Here is a 24,660-nt window from a genome sequence, read left to right as displayed (position 1 = left end):
TGCCAAAAACAGTACAAAGGCAGAGTTTCATAGCTATAAGTGCCTACCATCCAAAGAGAAGAAAAACTTCAAATAAACAATACATCTTAAAGGACTAGTAAAGTAAGAACAAACTAAACCCAAAATAAGAAAAGAAATAATAAAGATCGTAGCAGAAATAAAATTGAAGTTAAAAAAATGCACAATATTAAACAAAAAGTTGGTTTTCTGGAAAGCTACACAAAACTGACAAACTTTTAGCCAGGCTGACTAAGAAGAAAGAGAGAAGATTCAAATAAATAAAATCAAAAAATAAAATAGGAGACATTACAACTGATACTTCAGAAATTCAAAGGATCTTAACTGGCTATTATATGCCAATAAATTGGAAAGCCTAGTAGAAATCCTAGACGCATACAACCTACCTAGTTTGAACAGTGAAAACATCCAAGACCAGAACAGATTGGTAACAAGTAATGAGATCGAAACCATCAGAAAAAGTCTCCCAGTAAAGAAAAGCCCAGGAACTGATGGCTTCACTGCTGATGGCTTCACACCACACATTTACAGACCTAGTACCAATCCTACTCAAACTATTTTGAAAAACAGCAGGGAATACTTCCGAACTTATTCTGTGGGGCCATTATTACCCTCATACCAAAATCAGACAAAGACGTCAGAGAAGGAAACTACAGGCCAGTATCTCTAATATTGATGCAAACATCCTCAACAAAATACCAGCAAATCAAATTCAGCAATACATTAAAAAGATAATTCATCAGGATCAAGTGGGATGTATCCCTGGGATGCAAGGGTCATTCAGCACTCAATGTGATACATCATATCAACCAAATAAACGACAAAACAGTATGATTATGTCAACTGAAACTGAAAAAGCATTTGATGAAATTCAGCATTCCTTCATGTTATAAATCCTCAAAAAACCAGGTACAGAAGAAACATACCGCAACATAATAAAAACCACATGAGAGAGACTCACAGCTAGAATCATATGGAATGGGGGAAAATGGAAAGCTTTTCCTCTAAGATCTGGCACATGATAAGGATGCCCACTGTCACCACTGTTACTTAACATAGTACTGGAAATCCTAGCTAAAGCAATCAGTGCAGCCCCTGATACGGTCCCCAACCAACCCTGCCCCCTGCCACCAGCAGTGTAGCCCCCCCCCCCCATAGCGCACCCAACACACCCAAACTGCCCCCTCTCCCTGCACCGTGGGCATTGCAGCACCCCATAGCGCCCTCAACCCGAACCCCCCCCACCCACACCCCCGAGCAGTGCAGCCCTGGATAGCACCCTTAACCCACCTCACTGCTGCCGGCAATACAGTCTGGGATAGTGCCCCCAACTAGCAGGCCTAGCGGTTTTCTCATCCAATCAGAACATGAAGTCCAGGAACCTGGCTTGCATAACCTCAGTATATAAAACATGCTAAGGGGGAATTGCGCCATTGCAGGCTGTTGTGCCTCAGCGTTCCCAACCCCTCCGTTCCCACCTTAAAGAAGGCGAAAGCGGTGTCCCCCGCCACACGCTGGGGGCTGGAGGCTGGATCCTGTGGCACCAGGGCTTGCCTCTGCATAGTGTGTGGCGGTGATGGAGACAGGCGGCTGGCAGCGGGAGCTGCTCCTTGCCTGGATACAGGAAGGGAAAGAGGAGGCACTTACCACAGGCTGGAGGCTAGAGTCTGTGGGACTGCGGCTGGCCTCGCTGGCTCGCCTCGCTGCTGTGGGTGGCAGCAGCGGACACTGCAGCCGGCCAGAGCGTAGAAAGGCGATTGGGTAGGTGCGCTATCCGGGGCTATACTGCCCGCGGCCGGGGGCCGGTAGGGGTGTTATTCCGGGCGTCACTACTTTAGGTGTGCTATGCCGGGCTGCGCTGCCCGCAGCAGCGGGGGGCGGGTTGGGGGCACTATCCTGGGCTGTATTGCCAGCAGCAGTAGGGCTGGTTGGGGGCCGTATTGGGTGCTACACTGCCCGCCACAGGGGACGGGTTAGGGCCGCTACTGTGGTTACACTGCCGGCGGTGCCGGGGTGGAGGGACTGTTCGGGGTGCTGACTGGTCTGGCTTCATTGCCCATAGTGGGGTGGGGGGTGGTTTGGGGGCTGCACTGCCTGTGGCGGGGGACTTGTTGGGGGCGCTATCTGGGGCTGCAATGCCCCCCGCAGGGGATAGGTTAGGGGCAGTATCAGGTGGTACACTGCAGGTGGGGGGGGGCGCGGGAAAGGGGGGTACAGGGAGGTGATTGGAGGGGGTGGTTTCAGGTGCAATCGCGGGCCAGACTGCTCATGATAGAGGGGGGCGTTGGGTGCGCTATTGGGGGCTACACTGCTAGCGGCAAGGGGCAGTTTGGGGGCGATACCCCACTGGTGGCGGGTGGGGAGGTGTGGTGGGTTGTGGGCATCATTAGGGGGCTGTACTGTGGTCAGTGGGAGCGAGTTAGGGGAGCTATCAGCTGCTGCACTGCCTGTGGCGGGGGTCAGGTTTGATGCGCTATCGGGACCATATTCTCGGTAGTGGCATACGGGTTAGGGGAGCTGTCGGGGGCTAAGCTGTCCACGGGGGGGGGGGTGCGGGTTGGGTGCGCTATCCAGGGCATCATACCCCGCGGCTGGGGGATGGTTGAGGGTGCTATCCGCTATCTGGGAGGGCACTGCCCATCGTGGGGAGCGAGTTGGGGGCCTTAAGGATCCGTGGCTACACTATTCACGGCGGGGATCAGGTTGCAGCGCTTTCTGGGGCGTCACTGCCAGCGGCGAGGGAGTTGGTTGGGGGTCCAATCCGTGGCTGCATGGCCCACGGCAGGGGGCAGGTTGGGGGAGTTATCTGGTGCTGCAACGTCTGAGGCGGGGACGGGTTGGGGGCGCTATTGGGTTTCTACACTGCAGCGGCGAGGGGAGGGTGTTAGGGGCGCTATCCCGGGTCCAACAGCTGGCGGCGGGTTAGGGGCGCTATCAGGGGGTGCCCAGCAGGTGGCGGCAGAGGTTTCAGCAACACCAGTGGCCTACAAAGAAGGAGCCTTCCTCCTCTCCCCAGACTCCAGACTCTAGAGGGCGACCTCCTCCTGCTCCTGCTCCTGGAGCGCAGCCAGCGCACAGCGTTTCCGCAGGAATCCTGAGAATGGCAAGGTCCGCATACCCGCGGTGGTTCCCAGGCCCGCCCCCTCTCGCAGCTGCAGCCCCACCTGCCAGCGCGTGCCGCCTCCGAGCGACTTCCGGGAGCCGGGCGGCCACCGCGGTGCAGGCGCGCGCCCAACGGCTTTGCGAGGCTCACTCGGTCTGAGAGGTCGGAGGCTGCGAGTGTCGCTGCTGAAGGCTGTGGTGGACCGGGCTGGATCGCGGATTTTGGATTAGATAATAGATTTGGGATCGCCGATTGGGGGTTGGATGGCGGATTTGGGGTTGGATAGGGGATTTGGGGTTGGATAGGGGATTTGGGGCTGGGTCGGCGGGGGCGGGGGGGGAGGTGAAAAGGTGACAGGGAGCTGCCTCCTCTCAAGAGCAGGTGGTTGGGAGTCTGAGAAGTCACCACCATGAAGTTGTTCGGCTTCAGAAGCCACAGGGGCCAGACGGTCCTGGGCACCATAGACCACGTCTACACGGGTTCCGGGTACCGAATCCGGTACTCGGAACTGCAGAAGATCCACAAGGCAGCTGTCAAGGGCGACGCCACGGAGGTGGAGCGCTGTCTGGCGCGCAGGAGCGGAGACCTGGACGCCCTGGACAAGCAGCACAGGTAGCGGGGGCTCAGCCCGGGGTGGCAGGGGGTCCCCAGGTCCGGCTTTCCGGCAGCCCCTGGGACGGGGGCCTTGGAGGTCGCCGGGCACCCTCTGAGCGGCGGAGCCAAACGGACCCTCAGCTGTTTTCCATCCCTCATAATTCCCTGGCTGGAGCAGTTGGTGGAGAATTTGAGTGATTTAACTCACAAAGTTAAGCATATAGTGTTGTTAATTTTAACGTACACGTTTAAAACATGGTTTATATACATTATAGGAGGTGCCTAATGAGAGAACTCATTCCCCTCTCAAAAATACCGTGAGTTATTTTCAGTAGGCGAAAAGTTCTCAGATAAAACTGTCCGTTTTACATCCGTATCCCCCTGTGTAGGTAGGTTCTTTACTGAAGGTTCTTAGAGAGAAACTTGGAAGTGGGAGGTGGGTTCTGTGTTCTTGAATGGGAAGGCACATTTTCCCCAAAATGTGAGCTCTTTCTGTGTTTATCAATTTTACATAGACCGAATGAAAATATCAAGGTTTTAACATTTTTGTACGACACCTGCTGTCTTTCACCACTGTGATGACATTTAAAAAAATTTCATAATGGAGTGAAAAAACACTTGCTCCTCTAGATAGCAAAATGTGCTATTAATTTCTACAATTAATTGTTGACTAACAGCTGAAAAGACAAACGCATAGAACAGAATAGGCAACCCAGAAACACTGAAATTATGTAAGATATACGTAAGGATTAATGAGTACGAAAGGATGAATTATTAACGAAAAAATGTCTGCTGTTTGAAGAAAACTAATGAAATTTTATGTCACAAACATGAGTTCCTGAAGGAATACAGATTGAAATTTTTACATATGAAAATGAGTAAAGTACCGGAAGAAAACACAAACGCTTATTTTACAGGTACACTTTATGTTGACAAAAGCCTTCCTAAGAATGACCTCATAAGCAGACATTCTGAAGGTTGATTTAGCAAACTAAAAATTAAAACTGCCTGTGTTTCAGAAAAAAATAACAAAAGAGAGCTTACTTGAAAAATATTAACTATATTATATATATATATTCAGATGAAAAGTGTGTTTTCATTTTAGAGGGAATTCATTATATTCTTTTTCTTTTTTTTTTTTTTTTTGAGTCAGAGTCTCACTTCTTTGCCCAGGCTGGTGTCCAATGGCACAATCTTGGCTCACTGCAACCGCTGCCTCTCGGGTTCAAGCAATTCTCCTCGCACAGCCTCCCAAGTAGCTGGGGTTACAGGCAGGTGCCTGCATGCCTGGCTAATTTTTCTATTTTTAGTAGAGAGGGATTTCACCATGTTGGCCAGGCTGGTCTTGAACTCCTGAGCTCAAGTGATCTGCCTGCCTTGGCTTCCCGAAGTGCTTGGATTACAGGCATGAGCTACCGTGCCCAGCCTATATTGTTTATTATATATCATATGATATATATATTGCTGATACATATACCATATATATTATTACAGATATAATCTCTTACATATATATCAGTTATATATACACATTAGATGAAAAGTTGTATGTATATATACACATTAGATGAAAAGTACATTTTCATTTTACAGGGAATTCTTTCAAATCAAATCATCAAAAACTCTAAAATTGGGCAAAGTACTTTTTTCCAGATCTGCAAGTTATTTGTGTACATAGCAAAAAGTCCTTCACATTTCTGGTATAAGAATTTAAATTAAAAGAGGAATGAAACAGTTTTCTATCCACAATATTTGCGAGGATGTTTTATACTCCTGTTTAAAGTTTAAGTTGCTGATTACTTTTCAAATAGATAATTTGGTGGTAAGTACTACATTTAAAAAATATGTATGCCCTTTACCCATCAATTCCATTATACTAAAACACCCTTAGGAAATAAAGATACATGCACTTTATTTTTCACAGCACTTATTTTAAAAAGAACCCATAGAATGGATCCTATAAATAAATTTCAGTTGCATCTGTAGGATGGAATAATATGTGACCATTGAAGGTGGCAATAGATACAGAAGTACATTGATGTGCGAAGATGTATTTTGTTATAGCTAGCGAGGAAAAAAATCAGTTAAATTATACATACACACAAACATATTATGGTCTTGTTTTAGCAAAAAATATGTACAAAATATAAAATTTGTAATTTCTGAGCATTTGTATTTTAAGTAAAGTTCTTTTCCTTTTTCTTATCTGTGATTGCTGCAGTGAGCATGTACAAAACTTCTAGTAAAGTTTATTAATAAAAGAATAATCCTTGGGAAGAGAGGAATATGAATCTTACATTATTAAAAATAATTTCTCACTTTCTATTTTTTATCATTATTGTGTGTATTGTTATCTTCTTTGAACTTTTAGCCTCTTCAGAAGTAAAAAGGGAATGTTTTTATCTGTTTCCAGATTTTATTATCTATATATTTTATTATGTACATATGTTTTTCTTATATATTCATTCAATTTATGCAAACAGTGATAGATTAATCATTTCATTTTAATTGTATTCTTTAAAAATAAAAATAACATATAAATAATTACTATTGCAAAAATATTGCTTTATAGGAGTTATTTAAAAATATTGAACTCCCCAACTGTATTTATCCATTCGTTCATTCCATTTATTCATCAAACATAACCTGAGTACCTGTTATGTAGCAGACATATTCTACTATCTCTCAGGACGCTTCTATCCTTAAAAACTTCATGTTTACCTGCCCTGCCTGCACAAACTGAGAGATTTAAAATAGGAATATTGGGACTTAATCTCCTTGAAACTTTATCTCCCACCTTTCAAACAAAAGCATTTCTGAAGTTAGAAAATAGTAGAAGATAACCTTTAACTGCCCATTCAAAAGTTTATCAGTCTTAAATACTAATATTAATCATTGGAAAGTCTTATTTGCATATATTCTGTAAGTATAAATATTGAATAAAATGAGCCATATGTATTCATTTGAATCATGAGTTTCCTTTGGCTTCAGTTTGTTTGAAAATCAAGGAATTAATTTGTTTAAAAAATGCATTATTGTTATTTCAGTGCTCTATCCCCATAGTACCTTTAAGAACTAAAATGTATTTACATGCCAGTTATATGCCTAGAACTGCCCTAGACCTGCTGAGTATACCATGTTCTACTTAATGTAAGGTCTCATGGATTGTGTGATGCCCCGCTATTTTATATATCAATAAGATAATTTTTAAAATGCTACCAATTATAGTTATAATAATATAAGTGGCATTCCAATGTCAGAAGTATTAAAATGTGACCTACTCTTTAAGCCATCCTGCAAAGTAGGTATAATTGTGTCTTTTACCTAATTAAAATGTTTTTGTTAAGTAGTAGTAATAGTAACATTTATAATATCTGGCTGGGTGCAGTGGCTCACACCTGTAATCCCAGAACTTTGGGAGGCTGAGGTGAGAGGATTGCTGGATGTCAGGAGTTTGAGACCATCCTGGGCAACAAAGTGAGATTCTTACTCTTCAAAAATTTTTAAATAAATAACTGGGCATGCTGGTGCACATCTGTGGTCCCAGCTACTCAGGTGGCTGGGGATGGAAGATTGCTTGAGCCCAGGAGTTCCAGGCTGCAGTGAGCTATAGTTACATCATTGCACTCCAGCCTGGGCAAAAGAGTGAGACTTAGTCTCAAAAACAAAAATCTTACAATTATTGAGTTGTTGTAGAACTATTCTAAATACATAGCTTGTCATTTAAGCATCACGATGGTGTCCTATGAGACAGCTACTATTGTCATCTTTATTAATGAGGAAGTTGAGGCACAGAAAGGCTAAGCAATAGTTGGTAAGTGACAGGGTTTAAAGTAGGACTCAAGCCCTAGTTGAACTGAACCCAAAGACTGAGCTATTTCTATTCAGATAGGCTGCTGTTTTCATTAAGGCAGTGAGCAATAAGAGCTAGTAAGTATTGTACTTTCTTCAAAAAAATTAAGTATTTGTTTTGAAGGCAGAGGAAAAACATGCTATTCATTTTTTACAGTTATATGAATGATTGTGGGTTTTGAGATGTCGCACTACAGTTTCCTAAAAAGTTCTCTTACTCTTGTAGAACTGCTCTACATTTGGCCTGTGCCAGTGGCCATGTGAAAGTGGTCACTCTCCTGGTTAGCAGAAAATGCCAGATTGATATCTGTGACAAAGAAAACAGAACGCCTTTGATACAGGTATATTAGAGCCAACTCTTTTAGCATGACATGGATTTGATTTGCATATATAGAATTAAAATAAATTGATCTCAATTAAATATAACTAGTTGGTGAAACCTGTGGAATGTGTATTTTGAATTCTTGGAATTTACAATCTGTTTCTTGGTCTAATACGGAAAGGCTGTCCATTGCCAGGAGGAGTCTTGTGCCATTATTCTGCAGGAACATGGCACCAATCCAAACCTTAAGGATATCTACGGCAACACTGCTCTCCATTATGCTGTGTATAGTGAGAGCACCTCACTGGCAGAAAAACTGCTTTTCCATGGTGCAAATATTGAAGCACTGGACAAGGTATAGATCAATCAACTTTCTTTCCAAAATATTTGTTTTAACATTGACATAGGTAAGGGTCAATTTTTTATGTTTGGAAGCTCAACCATTCCCTGAATGCAAATGCAAATTATTTTGAAATAATTGTCTAAGATTTTATTTTAAATATTGATACCTTTAAAGGAGCATTAAAGGGTACAGCTTTATAAAACGCACTTTGGAAAATATTTGTGAATTTGTTAAAGGTAAAACCTTTTCAACTTTTTTTCTGTGCAGGGTTCTTTCCTTTTTTCCCCCTAATTAGCATAAAACAACACAGGAAAGAAATTATGCCCTGGAAATAGGCTTTATCTTAAAACTCAAACGAAACTAAAGCAACTTACAATAAGTGGACATGTTGCTGCTGCTGATAATTTTCTGAAAAACTGATGTATCATCTCTCAGTGGCACAGGGCTTAACAGGGGAAAATGGGAAGGGAAAAGGGGAGCAATCAGAAATATGCAGGTCACTTGGAAATTAGGTAATGAGGGAAAATGCTATGAAGAGTTTTTTTTTTTCTCTTAGTTTGCTGTTCTTCCAGTTTATGTGTTGAGACAAGGTGCTCCTTAGCTTTGGGTCTAATAATTTTTGGTTTGAAAATGAGAGTGAGTTGAAACTTGCCTAGAGATGAATTTTAGGAAGACTTTGAGGAAACCAGGTTGGCAGTGAATATGTGGTGGTGAAGTGAGAAACACTTCAGCAGAAGGTGGAACAAATTATTAACTGACTTATTGCCCATCCTGGCAGAAACAGCCACTTAGATAAGAGTCTAAAGACTCCTCTCAAACCTAGAATGTCTTGGTGGGAAGGTGGGAGATAAGGAGCTTGTAAATAGCAAAATCAAGTGGGATTTTGAGTTTACTTGTTTGTGTTCTACCCATACCCAGGAAACTTAACTGGAGCTTTAATAAATGACACTATCTCTTACTCTTTTCTCTTTTTGGCCACATGTCCAACTGATAAAGGGAACTAGCCATGCGGGTGAGAGATGAGACTGAAGTGATTGCTGCACTAATTCTCAGAATTGTGCATTACAGCGACCTGAGGACATTTTGTTAAAAATCTACAATTGTAGGCTTTCCCCTGAGGATTTTGATGTAATAGACCTAATAAGGCCTGAACATTTTAAAAAACATTTTCTTGAAGCTGGGCACAGTGACATGTTCCTGTAGTCCCAGCTTGAGCCTGAGTTTAAGTTCAGCTTGAGCAACATAGTGAGACTCTTGCCTCTAACAACAATAACAGCACACACACACACACACAAACCCTCAAGTTTAGGATACACTCCTGATTAAGAACCCCAGAACAGATAAGTGCAACATATAAATTTCTGTATCTCAAAAACGTAAGAAATCTCTAGAAGAATTGGCATTTGATAGGTGCTACTTCCTTCAAAGTTCTCCTTTTCAGTAAATTAGCCTGACTTATCTGTCTTTCTCTACATTTGTGACTGGAAAGTGAACGGAAATATTACTGGCAATATCTCTCAGCTTACAGAATAACACTTTTCCTTCCCACCATTAATCATTCACTGACATTCAGAGTTTTTAGAAATTTGCTTATGCGTAATCTTTCAACAAGTAGAGGCTGACCCTTTCATGATTTGATGTCCCTTTGTCACCATGCATGTAATTACGTGTCAACAAATGTTCATTACAAGTTGGGCTTTCTCAATTAGAATAGTAGCAAATCCTAAACTATTTTTTTTAGTTGAAGTTGTATTATGAACTGGCTCAGTACGTTTGTTAAGTTTATAGAGCTTTAGCATACCCAAAATGTCAGTTTTAAACACTGAAGTCCATGGAGTTAATAAAAATACAGATATGAATTCTTTTAATAATTTAGTTTTAGCAGTCCTATGAACCAATTATCTATTTGGTTAACAATCTGGGAAAATTATATACAAATATATTTTAAATGAATAAGTGTTGGAAAAATTCTTGAAGCAGGTATTATGAGTCTTTTTAAGCAATTTTTATTATATATGAGAGCCTGACTTTTTGGTAAAACATATGATACTAGAGAAAGAAAATATTTTACATGCAAATACTTGGATTATACACAACCATTTAGTAACACATTAATAGCGAATATAAAAACACAAGGGCTATATTCTAATGTGGTACACAGATTTGTTTGTTTTCCTCTATAAGTTGAATCAACATGTAAAATTTAGAAGACTGGTGTAGAAATCTGGACTTCAGGCTTATTTTAAAAAATCAAATCTGGTGTCCCCTGAGTTTCTATCACTGTTTTGTCTGCTGTGCAGAGGTTGCCCCTTTATAGAAGGCATGTATTCTCCAGTTTGCTACTGTGCCCACCTTAGTACTTCCTTTACTCAGGCAACCTTCCTTTGTCCTTGTAAGTATTTGAGTTTAAAACTCCTATGTTATAGTATATTTTGATAAAGATTTCAAGGTTTTTAAGTCAGCACATATTTGTTATAATATATAGTCTATAGAGTATATAAATCCCTCAGTTATGGAGTTGAATTTTAGAATTTAGAAGTTTTTGAAACTCTTTTCTTTATGTATACACCACAAATAATTCTCTGCCCATAAGAATGCCTGGAAGCCTTTTTAGGTTATTCCTGGTTATAGTCGGATAATTTCTGAATATTGCAGACATTACATCTTTCTCCTCAGTGCTCTTCCTTAGAAATGCAAGTGACTTACTGGCTTTTATTATGCCAGAAATAATTCATATGGATCAGTATGAGAATTTTTTTGATAAGCCATTATGTTTTTATTTTGGATTTATATTTTGTCTAAAATAAAAAATAATTTTAAGTAGCCCTTTAAGTGGAAGCCAATAAAAATGGATTTAAAACGTAGAGCTGCCCTGGGGTCCCGGGATTACCATTATAATTGAGAATAGTATTTCTTACTGAGCTTTGGTTTTTTAAATATTTGTTCTTAAGTTTTTTAAACCTATTTCTCTTACACAGAACATACTGAGCTTTTGAACAGTAAAGATAAAAATCTATTCTCTTGTATTAGGGAAAAAACCCATGGACTATTTAATAATAAGGAAAATAAGTGCATTTGAAGCCAATCTCTCTTAATTCAAAGCTCATTTCCATAGTGACCCATTTGGAGCAGGAGTGCCTGACATTCGCATCTGGGATCCTGACACCATTGATAGAAGTGAATCAAGCAAGTCTGTACCACCCAGAAAAAACTTCCACCTGCATTGGGAAGCTCTGGCAACTGTACCCCTAAAACTCTTAATTCCTCAAATGTTAATGTTTGCCACAAATAGTATTGTCAAATGGGGAGTAGGTAAAATTCAAGAGATTCCTTGATTATTGGACATAACATACAGTTTTACAATACTTCTCAAATGCAGATGGTCATGGAGTCTTTCTCTTGGGGTATAATACTTCTGGTAAGGCAAATATTCTTTGGAATATAGTTTAAGGAACACTGCTTTAGTGAGAATAATTTAGATCATTAATTTATGTAAAAAACTTAAAATGTTTCCTACTGTGTCTTAGGGTTTTGGGGCTATAGAGACAAAAGATACAGCCCTTGCCTCAAGAAGCTCTTGGTTTCAGTGGGACACAGTGAAATGATTACAATGTACCATGCTAAGTGCTGTGATCAAAGCAAGGATTCTTGGGACTGGTAAATGTTTAAGGTGAGTTTTGGCAATGACCACAGTTAATCCGGGGAGACAGAGGAGGGTTGTTTGCAAGGCAAAAAGCAGCACATCAGAAAGCACAGAGGAGTGAGAAGGAAGGGACTGCTTTTCATTTACTTCCTTTCTATATTGTATGTTGAAGTTCAAAGCACCTTAGAGAAGATTTTCAGTTCAGTTGAGAAATATGTAATTTTGTGAATTATTAATTTTTTCTGCTGTTTTATAGGACAATAATACCCCACTTTTATTCGCTATAATTTGCAAGAAAGAGAAAATGGTGGAATTTTTATTGAAAAACAAAGCAAGTACACATGCCATTGATAGCCTGAGATGGTACAGTAGTTCTTTTTAAATAAAACCTGAGTATTCTAGAGTGGTAACAGTCACTCAAGTCAGAAATATTAATAAGAAGATTAATGTAATTATTGGCATATAGTGAAAAATATCACCATGAATAATCAGATAGATCAGCAAATATTTGGACTGAGTAACATAAAGAACAGTATATAGTAGGATTCATCTTCTCCTATAATACAGAGTGTTTGTTATTTATAACTGGATGTTTTTGGTACTGTAATCTTTTATTAGCTAAAGGGTTTTGTATTAGCTTTATTAAGTTTTTTTTGAGATGCAGTCTGGCTCTGTTGCCAGGCTGGAGTACAGTGGTGTGATCTTGGCTCACTGCAACCTCCACCTCTCAGGCTCAAGAGATTCTCCTGCCTCAGCCTTCCAAGTAGCTGGGACTACAGGCACGCACCACCATGCCCAGCTAATTTTTGTATTTTTAGTAGAGATGGGATTTCACCATGTTGGCCAGGATGGTCTCAATCTCTTGACCTTGTGATCTGCTCTCCTTGGCTCCTCAAAGTGCTGGGATTACAGGCATGAGCCCCTGCACCTGGCCAGTTTTATTTATTTTTAAAGTGTGGACTTTTAGTTTATGACTACTAGTATTGTCATCATCATCATTGTTGTTGTTGTTTTCAGTCTGCAGATAGCTCTTATCTGACCCCTAGCTGATATAAATTACAGTATATCAGACTAGGAAAGCAATGGGGAAATCTTCATCTAAATCTTTACCTACTTTAGATAAGTGACCTCAGCACAGTTTCTTGGCTATCAAAGGACTATGAGTTAGCAACTTGTATTATGTCATACCCCAGTGGGACAAGAGCCTTCCTTGTTGTCCTTTTCTTTTAGCCTTGGTGACAATTTATAAAGATGAACACCTGAGCACCCTAGATGCTTATAGACCCAAGCTAGTACATGCAAAATATTATTATGTCTACATTGACAGGTGGATATTAAATTGGTAAAGTATATCAAACTAGCTGTTTAAAAAAGTCTTTATTAAAGTTCTTGAGTGGAGTGATTTCTTTGTTATTTTAGAACAGCCCTCATGCTTGCTGTGCACCATGACTCACCGGGTATTGTCAACATCCTTCTTAAGCAAAATATTAATGTCTTTACTCAAGACATGTGTGGACAAGATGCAGAAGATTATGCTATTTCTTGCCGTTTGACAAAGTAAGTGTTTATGTTAAAAGGCCAGTTAATATTGAATTGAAGTTTAAAATAATTGCAACTATTCCATCTTATACATTAGGTGAGAGTTCCTAGTTTTGTTCAGATGGTTTGAAATAGCAATGAGTTAGTCTACCTTTTAGCCAGAAATCAAGCAGAAGTCTAGATTAGTTAGAAGTAGAGTGCAAGATGTTTTCAGGATTTTTAAGACCTTTATCCCTAGGGATCTCAATGTTGTTCATTTTATTCCAAGTATAATCCCCATGCATGGGATAAAAAGAGCCACATTTTTTACTTCTTTTCCTTTCTTTTCTTTTTTTTTTTTTTTTTTCCTTGAAACAAGGTCTCACTCTGTTGCCCTGGCTGGTCTTGAACTCCTGAGCTCAAGTAATCCACCTGCCTCGGCCTCTCACAGTGCTAGCCACCATGCCTGGCCTGACTTTTCTAATTAGTTATCGGGTCTTGAAATGTCCAATTTAGCAGAAAATCTAGTATTTTCCCCTGGGGCTATCTCCTGTGTCTTCCTTCTTTGGATTTTCCAAGAAGCTAAGGGGTTTCCTAAGCCCAAGGAAGGCAATCTTTCTTTACAAGTCAGAAGTAGGGGGAAAAAGGCCATTCTGATCATTCTGTTGTTTCCATGGACTCAATTCCTGTATTTTTGCCATTGTAACCAGTCCTGCAATCTGATAATCATTGACCTTTGCCACCAGGATGCCTTCACTCATTCAGACCCCTCAGTTTTTGTGTTGATTCATACATAGAGTTCAAAGCTACGGGGTTTATTAATTTATGTACTTATGCTCAGTCATTGTTCCCAGCACCCTGATCTGGCAGCTAGGCCTCCTAGCTTTACCCACACAAATATCGAGCAAGTTGATCCTCACCCTACACTAAAAACCTTATTTGGAGCCCACATCTTAGCTAGACTTAGCCTAGGCATTCATGGTAAGTTATCCTATGAGACCCGTGATTGTCTGTTCTTTAACCAATATTAGTTGGGATTGCTCTCAACAGTCAGGGATGTTCAAATAATGTTGCAGGAAGAGATTAGGGTTCCCTTTCTCTTTTGCTATCAGATCTGTACCTTGAGGCTTTTTTACATCCTGTGGAGCAGCTTTGGTTAGATAGCAGAAGGTTCCATGTTATCTTTCCACCGAGTAGTGGGAACCAACTTGCAATTGGCCCCTCAAGTAATGTGTCTCTATGATAATGAAAATCTCCTGGGCTAATCACAACTCTTCCAGGAGTTTTAAATATATTTTAAAATTCTACCTCACAGGAAGCCATTCAATAAAATTCTCTGAATCTAAAGTCAGTGAGTTGGATTTAACAGAGCTAAGCCTCATCCATAACTCATGAGTATCCATGTATCAAACAGGGCTTTGTACTTGTTTCAGCAGCACATATTTAAAAATTGGATCAATACAGAGCAGGTAAGCATGGCTGCTGCCTAGGGATGGCACACAAATTCAGAAAGCATTCCATATTTTGCATAGTCCCGGGAAGGTCATTTGACTATTTGTTGAGTAGCTCCAAGGAAGCAGTGTGAGTGAAACCAAAACAGAAGACACCCAATATTGAAATTGTGATTATCACTATAAAACTATTGATGTAAGGTGATCTCTGAAATGAGAACAGAGCTGAGTAATAAGGGGATGTTACTTGTTGCTACTACATGTCTTGGAAATGACAAAATGTCAACTTGCATTTCCTTCATGGAACTGAAAAACAATAAAAGCAGGGTTTTGTCTCGTCTGTTTGTTGGAGAGGACCATGGAGATCCAGCGTCCTAGCACAGATCTGCTGGCTCAGAGTTTGAGGAGGTAGAGAAGGAGTGGTAGTTGTCCAAGCCCAGGTTTTGACACCTATTAGTTTTCTGCCTTTGGTGTGATTGATGAGCTCAGTGATGGGAGACAATTAGGTAATCTATTTTAATCAGATTAGTTATGAATTAGGTAGAATGCCCTGAATTACAAGCCACAAAGAATACAACTAATAACCAAAATTAGCACTTAATAACATTTTCTGAAAACTGCAACAATTGAATATTAGAACTTATAGAAAAACACACACCAAGCAATAAAGTTCAAGAATAAATCATTCCATTGCTTTACTATTTCCTGAACATTTAAACATGTAATCTTATTACATCTTCCTAACAACCTACTGAAGTAAGCTAGCAAAATCCTTTTTTAGAAAAAACCAGGGAGCCTAAGAGAAGCAACTTGTCTGAAAACAAAATATCTATTAGTTACAGAGTGAGGACTTATTCTGAGTGCAGGACACGTTACATGATGTCCAGCTAACTAGAGTTCATTTACTGAGCTATGCTTCCTCCATTTATGAGTACTTCACTTTTTTTCTTCTTTAATTATAAGCTTAATAAGCTTGTAAGGTTTAAAAATTTGAAGTGTATGGGACATTAAAATTCTGATATTAGGTCTGATATTGCCTGAAATGGTTTTAGAATTTAATATGTTTGGTAAATATTTTTTATTTCAGTATTAAAATAGCAATTTTATTTATTACTTTTGTATACGTAGAATTCAACAACAAATTTTGGAACATATAAAGATGATACTTAAAAATGACAAACCAGGTAAGACTTCTGATAGTGAATTTCTTATTTCTCTTGTGGTCCTACTCTTGATAAGAAAGTAAAAAGTAAGATGTAAGATTAAGGTAGTGTTAATAAAAAAAGACCAGTTTAAAAATATATGTAAATTAAATGTGCATATATGTATATACATATGTAAATTAATTTTTAAAATTTAACTTCTTTATTTTGAAATTCAGATTTATTTAAGAAGGTAGTTGTAGCTAACTTATAATCTCAAACATTATTGTCTGAAAAAATTCCTTTATTTAATTATGATCCCTAAAATCCTATATAATATTTCTGCATAAATAAGAAAAAAGATTTTTAAGTTAGTATGTTGTATGTTTCCTCTATAGTCACATTATAACAAATTGGACTTGTTATACAAATGGATCTTCTATTTCATTTTTATAATAAATTGTTTATATTTAGTAAACAAATAATTACAGTTGACCCATGAATAATGTGGGGGTGAGGGACTCTGATCCCTGTGCAGTTGAAAATCTGAGTATAACTTTTGGTTCCTTCACCTTAGCTACTAATAGCCCACCATTGACTGGGAGCCTTCCTGATAACATAAACAGTTGATAGACACCTATTTTGTTTGTGGTGCATTATTATATACTGTGTTCTTGCAATAAAGTAAGCTAGAGAAATGAAGCTGTTAGAAAGAAAATCATCAGGAATGATATATTGACTTTTCATAAAGCATAAGTAGATCCTGACAAAGGTCTTCAAGATCTTCAGGTTGATTAGGCTGAGGAGAAAGAGGACAGGTGGATCTTGCTGTCTCTGGGTTGCAAAGGCAGAAAAACATCGGCATGTAAGTGAATCGCTGCAGTTGAAACCCTTGCTGTTGAAGGGTGAACTGTATTACATATTGATTTGTGTCACTAAGAAAGTAACTATCTTTAGAACCAGGAACTCAGCAATCCCTTTCTGGTACCACAAATAAATGGCAATACGAACTGTAAAACTGAACCAGCATGCACCCATACAAATAAGAGATTATTTTTTGAGGATAGCTACTGAGCACAGGAGACAGAAAAGCAATTCCTTCATGAGAAGCACAACTTATATTACATATTCTTACACAAGCAAAATGGTTTTATCTGTCATAGTTTATACACATACACATACACACATGCACATATACACATACATATGTGCACACGCATGTGCACACAGACACCAAGTTAAAAGTCCTGCTGATTCTTAATGACCAAATCCAACTGTTTGCGGGGAGTGGTAGATAACACATCTACAGTTTGGATGCCATTCTTCTGACTTTTTGACTTGTTCTTTAATGAACTGCCTTTAATGGGTGAATCATGTTTTTAGTTTTATAAGAAACAAAGAAAAAGATTAGAAGCAAGTAAACAGGAACTCTATGATCAGTAGTAGACTATTATGGTATATTCAATAGTCATATGTTTTTCTCCAGGTATACAATTTACTTGAATGATGCACAATTAATCAATTATTATAGGAGATGGGGTCTCTCTATGTTGCCTAGGCTAGAATAAAGTGTCTATTCATTGGTGCAAACATAGCTCACTGTAGCCTTGAACTCCTGGGCTCAAGCAGTCCTCCTACCTCATCTTCCTGAGTAGCTGGGACTACAGTTTTGTATGGTTATATCTGGCCTGATACACAATTGTTTATTTATTTATTTTTGATACAGTGTTTCCCTCTGTTCCCTCTGTTCCCTCTGTTGCTCTGCACTGGAGTGCAGTGGTGCCATCTTGGCTCACTGCAACTTCTGCTTCCTGGCCTTAAATTATCCTTTCACCTTTCACCTTAGCCTCCCAAGTAGCTGGGACTCCAGGCATGCACCACCACACTTGGCTAATTTTCTTTTTAAGGTTTTTTTGTTTTTCATTTTTTTGTTTAATAGATGAGGTCTCACTATATTGCCCAGGCTGGTCTGGAACTTCTGGGCTCAAGTGATCCTCCTGTCTCATCCTCCCAAAATGCTGGGATTTACAGGTGAGAGCCACTGCACCTGACCTGCACAATTATTATAAAAAGGAATTAAGCCCAGTTGAGTTGCAGAAAATTGACCACCTTTTCATTATTTTTTCTAGAAACATTCATATTATAGAACATATTGTCAATCACCCAGATTCTCTATTTTTTATTCAGTTTAAATAGGATTGCTGCTTATTCCACATTATTTTCTGACATTATTGTGTCATTTATTCCTTTTATGGCTTTATTCCTGTGGATAGATATAGAAATACAAGAATCTCCAAGTCAAATATCAAGGGCAAAAAAGAAAAGAAAAACAGTTTAGGGAAAATTATTCTGTGAAATAGCCATCTGATTACAGTTACATATATCATATCAACTTAATACAAATCTTACACAATGAATTTGTGTCAGGGTTTCCCAAGACCACCCCAGGTTTGGTGGTTCACTAGAAGGACTCACAGGACTCAGCAAATAGTCATACTCAGATCTTTAATTGATTACAAGAAAGGGGACAAGCAAAATTAGTAGAGGAAAAAGGTGCTTGTGGTCAATTCTGGAGGAAACCAGGCACAAGCCTCCAGGAGTTCTCTCCTGTGGAGTGCCCGGGATCTGCTTAATTCTCCCAGGCTCACATTTTGACAGCGTATGTGCAGTGATGTCTACCAGTACCAGAGTCTCATTAGAGATGAAGTATCCAAGTTTTTCTGTGGAAATTACTCTCCCTTACATGTACCCAAATTCCAGACTCTTACAAGGAAAGCAGATGTTCAGAGTAACCGCACTGTTTCTATAAACACTTAAGACACAGTGAGCCACTCTTCTCAGGGAATGGTGGAAACCCTCCCAATTCCAATTTCCTTAACACCAGCCAAGGGCCAGCCTTGCATGCAGGCCTTTCTAAGGATGGCAGTCTCTTTCCTGCTATATGAAATCTTTTCTGCACAATGCTTATGGCCCCAATTTAATTTTTGGTGTTGTTTTAAAATTTTATTTTAATAACATAATATTATAAGATAAGGTAACTTGATACTAATTTCTGTTGTATGATCCATCTTAAGTTGCAATGCTGGTTACTTTTTGACTTTTGGTGACTAACAGGTATTTGTATAAAAGTTACCATAGCAATGTTAGGTAATTATAATCTGTCCTTTTTATCTCATTAAGCTTTCAGTAAAATTGTTGAATTAAATAAGCATAATAATTTCTGAGTTAAAATTAGAATAAAAATTGTATTTTATTTTGATTACATGAATAATCTAGTTTTCATATTGTGCTAAATCCCTCTAGAATTATAAGATAAAATATTCAATCATTTTTATCAATATTTTCTTACCTAAGCATGCAATTAAATTTATTTATTTTATATATTTCATATACTTCAATTTGAGAAATATAATGACCACATGCTGTTACTTTGGTCTTCAATGATCTCTAATTTTTAGGGTCACTGTGTCTTGCTTAAATATATCATCATAACAGGTTCAGTGAATATCTTTATTTTTTATTTATTTATTATTTTTTTGAGACAGAGTTTTGCTCTGTTGCCCAGGCTGCAGTACAATGACAGAATCTTGGCTCACTGCCACCTCCACCTCCCGGGTTGAAGCAATTCTCCTGCCTCAGCCTCCCAAGTACCTAGGACTACAGGCATGCACCACCATGCCTGGATAATCTTTTGTATTTAGTAGAGACGAGGTTTCACCATGTTGGTCAGGCTGGTCTGGAATTCCTGACCTCAGGTGATCCACCCACCTTGGCCTCCCAAAGTGCTAGGATTACAGGCATAAGCCACTGTGCCCGGCCATTTTTTTAAATTATTATTTTAATTATTGTTCTGGAGATCCTGGGTTGCATAAACAGTGAATATCTTTTTTTTTTTTTCTTTGAGATGGAGTTTCACTGTCTCCCAGGCTGGAGTGCAGTGGTGCAATTTTGGTTAACCACAATCTCTGCCTTCTAGGCTCAAGTGATTCTCCTGCCTCAGCCTCCCAAGTCGCTGAAATTACAGATGCCTGCCACCTTGCCCAGCTAATTTTTGTATTTAGTAGAGGTGAGGTTTTGCCATGTTGGCCAGGCTGGTCTTGAACTGCCGAGCTCAGGCGATCCACCCGCCTATGCCTCCCAAAGTGCTGAGGTTACAGGCATGAGCCACTGAGCCCAGCTGTGAATATCTTTTTTAAATCAATAACTTTATTTCTTAGAGCAGTTTTAGGTTCACAGCAAAATTGAGGGAAGGTACAGAGATTTCTTGTATATTCCATGCCTCCAACACATGCATAGCCTCCCCCATTATTAGTATTTTCCACCAGAGTGTGGTACATTTGTTACAACTGATGAACTTACATTGACACTTTATAATCACTCAAAGTTCATAGTTTACATCAGGCTTCACTCTTGATGCTGTACATTCTGTGAATTTGGACAAATGTATAATGACATGACATGTATCTATTACTGTTACATTATTGACAGAACAGTTTCACTGCCCTAAAAATTCTCTATGCTATGCCTGTTCATCTCTCCCTTTCTCCCTAGCAACTCGTGGCAGCCATTGATGTTTACTCTGTCTCCATAGTTTTACTTTTTTCAGAAGAGTCACATAGTTGGAATAATACTGTGGATATATTTTTGAATAGTTAAAAAAATTAAAGCTCCATGGCAATTGAAGGTAGTCATTTAAGATGTTCTTTGTCCTTTTGTTTTTCTTTTGCTTCTTTATCATTGTAAAGAATGATATATGCTGATGAGGTATGCTTTACATACTTAGAAAACATGATTTGTATAGATATTTGGCACATAATGGAAAGGGTTGAGGAAAAGGACACCACGCTGTACCACACAGCAAAAACTGGAGCATCTTGCTCTGTGAGGTGGGTCCAGATACACTGTCTAGCAATGGAAGGGGACAAGCGCAAGGGGTTGTACTTTATAAAACTGGAATCACACAGTCTTTCATACTTACCTTCAGTTGGAAATAAGACCAGGCATTGAATGCTATAGGTAAATACATATGTTCCTCACTGATCCTCTTCCTTTGAGGGATGAGGTTGACAACAGCCTGTATTATGTTGACATGACTCACCTACAACTAGATTCTGTTATGAGGGATGGCAAGGGAGTTTTGCTTTATGTGAGGTGAAAAAGAATTTTTTTCTCCTACTAGGGAGAACAGCAAGCATTGGAACATTCTGGTAGTAAAAGGGCATTGATAGTTTTCTTTCTATATATTTTTCACATGAGATAATACTGCCCAGCACCCTGCCACACCTCCCCAGTGTTTCTTCAGCTTCTCTCTGAATGTGGATAAGCTCTTAAAGGAGTGATCTTTCCAGTGGTTTTTTCTGTGGGAAGTAAAATGGCAGGTGAACTTGGGCCTTGTTATATGTAGGGCAGAGCAAATAGCTACAACTAAGGAAACCACCCAGCACCTTCCCCAGAAGAGTATTAGCCAGAGTAACACAGTGATCTCTCTTGAGATCTTCTCCACTGGCAGCTGGAAAGTTTTTGCAAGGATTCCTGTTTCTGGTCTGATTCCTATGTTTTGCTGGCTTCTGGTGATAGGGTGTTTTATCCTAAACTGAACAGTTTGAACTGAAGAGCTAGAGAGGCTGTGTTGTGTTATAACAAAATAAGTGCAGTAGTTCCCCCTTAATTGTGGGAGATACATTCCAAGACCCCCAGTGGATGCAAGAAACCATGAATAGTACTGAATCACAAACTGTTTTTTCCTATACATACATATCTATGATAAAGTTTCATTTATAAATTAAATCTGATGTAATCTGAAGATAGGGTGTGAGAATTGAATTGTGCCATCAGCAGGAATGATTGCTTGCTTGTTGGTGGGGAAAACTCTCCACACATTTGGTCACAGAAGCCTTGTTTGTTGATGATTGTTGCTGTGGCGTGAGAGCAGAGAAAAACATGTCAAGTATGTCTTTCCTCACATATAGTGGATAAGGGGTACTACTGTATCTTCTGTTTTAACTGCTCCTCATATTTTGGTCCAGAAATCATTCTTTTTGACACTGTTGACTCATCACACCTGTTTTGCTAACAATAACATCTTTACTCAATCTCATAGGGTTTGGCTAGGATGACTTGTATACTGCAGTTCACTTGTAGATACCAAATTTTAATAAAGTTATTCTTCTTTGCATCTAATAAATACAAAGGGAAGAGTTCTTACTGCATGAATTACCTATCAATAGGTAAAATTAATGTTAATTCTAATAAGGTCCCAGGCATGCTCCCAAAGGAATTATTTGTAACAAAGCATCAGTCTTATGCTTTTAAAAAACAAACCAAAACAAAACCACCACCACCAACAACAACAAAAACAGGATCTAAAGCATACACACAAGTGTGCACAATTTTTTTATGAAGGTAGTGTCTTACTATGTTTCCCAAGCTGGTCTCAAACTTCTAGATTCCTCAAGTGATCCTCCTGCCTCATCCTCCCAAGTAGTTTGGATTACAGGCATGCATCACTCTGCATTCTTATGCTTTTAATATTCTGTACATTTATTATTGATTTAAAATGCATTCTACCTTTTTCTTTAATAGATGTTGGAAGTTCTGATGAGTCTGCAGTCAGGATTTTATAGATTTAAAAAATTATGTTAACTAAGAAAATATAGATGGAAGAAACTAATATCTGTTGAGTGTTGTATTCTGGGCTAGACATCCTAATATCTTCTATGCATTTATCATCTCATAAAGCCATCACAACATCTGTGTTCCTATAACCTACTGTTTATTAAATAAACAACTATGGATTAGAGCAGTTGATTAATTGCCTTATAAACTCATAGTTAACAAAGCAGCTGGCCTACAGTTTGACCGTCAGCCTGCCTGGCTTCCAAATCCCTTCTCTTGCTCCTCAGCATAGATTGGTAGACATCCATGCAGCACTTGGATCAAGGTATAGGTCTGAATCAGATTAATCAGATTCATTAATTTAATTAATCTCTAAATTAATGAGAGTTTAAATACCTTAAATACCTTAAACTCTCATTTAAAGTATTGTTAGAAATGTGGTTAGTCGAAGAGTTTGTCCTAATAAATTTGACAATTTCAGTGGTAGCCAGTATCTTATTTTTACCATCAAAGGCTTTAGGGCAGATCTGACTTAGCTTTGTCCATAGGACTGTAAGTTTTACAAAAGCAAGTTTAGGCAAGTCTTAGAGAGAAATCATTTGACTTCCCAGTTTGGTTTTCCATTTAGGCAAGTATTTCTGCTACTTCCATAATACTTTTTTAAGTCTTGTTTCTTTTTCCATGACTTTTGTATAATCTTGTCTTGATTTTTCTTCTCTGCTTTTCTTGCTGTTTCTTTTGTTCTATTATTTTTTCAAATTTTGCTGGGTATGTATTCCCAGTTTTCCTATAGACAGAATCAAGAGGACATAGAATTACAGAATTTTAAGGAATCTTAGAATGAATTAAAATACTTTCTAGTATTTTTACCTGTATTGAACATTCTGGTCAAGTGATTCTCAGAGAATGTGATGCTCAAAGAGATTAGGATGCTTTTTTTTTTAGACACAGGAATTGGCAGAAATGAGATTTGAACTCATTTTAAGGCCCAGTACTCTTCCTTCTTTTTATATCCTATTTGCATGTGCTTTAATAATACAAATGGGAGTGAGTCCGGTGCACCCAGTGGATGGTATGAAAATGGAATTAGCTGGTGAACCCAATGGAAGTTGATAAGAATGGAATGAGCAGGGGAAGGCCAAGTTTGAAGAGAAACAACACTGGATTGGATAGGAGTATGGACTCTTCAATAAGAGATCAAAATATTAGGGTTTATGAGAAGTTTGATAAAGAGTTCAAGGGAGCTCTAAAAAGTTTGCTCCTTTTTTTAAAATCAAGGACTGACAAACTTGAAGAATTTTACCGAAAGATGCTAAAACATTTTGAGACACTGGGAGGAGTGTCTACAGCAGATAGAAATGTGGTGTCATCTACTTCTGTCCTGACTTTCAGAGGGGTGGCTTAGAGCCCTTGGAGTACTAAGGGGCTGGAGATTGCTGGACTACATATATGTGTGGCCCAGGACAGGTGGCCTCTTCACCTCTGCCTCTGTTCCCGATTCACTGATGTCCTTCCCATGTCCATGTAGGCTGGGTCAGGGGCATGATTGGCTGGCAAACCAGTCATGGAGTTCAGTTGGGTAGTTGGTAGTGTGTCTATGCTGGGTGCAGGTGATGGAGAGTCCAGTTGGCTTGTTTTTCAAGAGCAGGGTTATAGAGGGCTCCTACTCCTGGTCATTTGAGGCCATCCTTTCAGGAATCTGTGCTTTCATAGGCTGAAGATTTGAAGATTGGAGACTTCTGTGGAGCCCTGCAGAAGTAGAATCTGGAAGTGGGAGCCCATAGGAAGACAGATACTTAGATAGTACTTAGGGAAATAGAGGTACAACTACCAGGACTCTGTTTTTCTGGCAGTCTCTCTCCTTCGGTGCCTGAGTGCCTATGAAAACTTTTAAGGGCTTGCTAGTTTATGTGTACCTGAATAAGTAGGACCTATAGAGTGAAAATAATGGGATTTTATAATTGTTAATATTTTAATCTTTCTGGGAAAAGTATTCTCAATAAGAACATACACCTTTGTTATTTGATTTTTGTACATGTGGCTTTCATACCTTTCAAAT

The 24,660-nt window shown here is 39.2% G+C and overlaps 1 non-coding gene and 1 pseudogene across 2 annotated transcripts in view; both read left to right on the top strand.

Moving 5' to 3' along the window:
- Nucleotides 1-2,973: 2,973 nt before the first annotated feature.
- Nucleotides 2,974-24,660, top strand: part of LOC117977370 (ankyrin repeat domain-containing protein 18B-like) — a 50,744-nt pseudogene continuing 29,057 nt past the window's right edge. Inside the window, exons 1-5 of the transcript XR_010111166.1 lie at nucleotides 2,974-3,733; nucleotides 7,794-7,908; nucleotides 8,071-8,244; nucleotides 12,132-12,238; nucleotides 13,295-13,432. The product of XR_010111166.1 is annotated as an ankyrin repeat domain-containing protein 18B-like (transcript). The remainder of the gene's footprint in view (nucleotides 3,734-7,793; nucleotides 7,909-8,070; nucleotides 8,245-12,131; nucleotides 12,239-13,294; nucleotides 13,433-24,660) is intronic.
- On the top strand, nucleotides 14,814-14,920 carry LOC117977374 (U6 spliceosomal RNA). The gene has a single exon (XR_004668509.1). It is a non-coding gene; the product is annotated as a U6 spliceosomal RNA (small nuclear RNA).

Source organism: Pan paniscus, chromosome 22 (genome assembly GCF_029289425.2).
Source record: "Pan paniscus chromosome 22, NHGRI_mPanPan1-v2.0_pri, whole genome shotgun sequence".
Lineage (NCBI taxonomy): Eukaryota > Metazoa > Chordata > Mammalia > Primates > Hominidae > Pan > Pan paniscus.
This window is presented reverse-complemented; position numbering and strand designations above follow the sequence as displayed.